At 39.8% G+C, this 950-nt stretch overlaps 1 non-coding gene across 1 annotated transcript; it reads left to right on the top strand.

The window, feature by feature from the left end:
* The first annotated feature begins 382 nt into the window (after positions 1-382).
* On the top strand, positions 383-488 carry LOC141709754 (small nucleolar RNA R71). The gene has a single exon (XR_012570316.1). It is a non-coding gene; the product is annotated as a small nucleolar RNA R71 (small nucleolar RNA).
* The last annotated feature ends 462 nt before the right edge of the window (positions 489-950 follow it).

Here is a 950-nt window from a genome sequence, read left to right as displayed (position 1 = left end):
CAATCTATGAAAGTTGCTCACGAATTGAGCTGATTCACTAGAAATAACACATTGCTCCATATCATGCGCACCAGCACAAAGCTCATAAACACTAGTGATCTGATTAATTCCATAATTAGCCAAATAATCCACCTTCATCGTTAAAGCCTTAAGTTGAGCAGCTATAACAGTAGTTACATCTACCTCCAGAATTCCTGCTACCTTTCCTTGAGGTAGTCACTGAGAAGGGTTCTGGTATTCATTAGCATTCATCAGTTCAATCAACTCATAAGCTTCATCATAGCTCTTAACCCATAAGGCTCCACCTGATGCTGCATCAAGCATGGGTATAGACTGTGCTCTCAAGCCATTATAAAAGCAGTTGATAATCATCCGGTCAGGCATCCCATGATGAGGACACTTTCTCAGCATCTCCTTATAACGATCGCAAGCCTCACATAAGACTCTCCCGATTGCTACGTAAATTGAGTAAGAGCATTTCTGATTGCAACTGTCTTTGCCATAGGGAAGAAATTAGTAAGAAACTTTTGAGCAAGATCTTCCCAAGTAGTAATAGAGCCTGGTGATAGAGAAAGCAAGCAACACTTAACTTTATCCCTCAGAGAGAATGGGAAAAGCCTCAACTTAACATCATCTTCAAAAACATTATTGAATTTGAATGTGTCACAGATCTCGATGAAATCTCTAATATGCATGTTGGGATATTCCGTTGGAGAACCCCCAAAATGGAATGAGTTCTGCACCATATGAATCGTGCTAGCTTTGATTTCAAAAGTGTTAGCCGCAATGGAAAGTCTGACAATCTAGACTGAATATCATTGATCTTCGGTTGAGAGTAATCCATCAAAGCTTTCGGATTTGCTACTGGTTCTCCCATTACAACGATCTCTTCTTCTGCAACTTTCTCAACTAAGACTTCTTCTTCTACTTTCTCCTCTTTATCCAGTGTT

This window comes from Apium graveolens, chromosome 2, assembly GCF_009905375.1.
Source record: "Apium graveolens cultivar Ventura chromosome 2, ASM990537v1, whole genome shotgun sequence".
Taxonomy (NCBI): Eukaryota; Viridiplantae; Streptophyta; class Magnoliopsida; order Apiales; family Apiaceae; genus Apium; species Apium graveolens.
The sequence above is the reverse complement of the archived record's forward strand: the minus strand, read 5'-3'. Positions and strand labels throughout refer to the sequence as shown.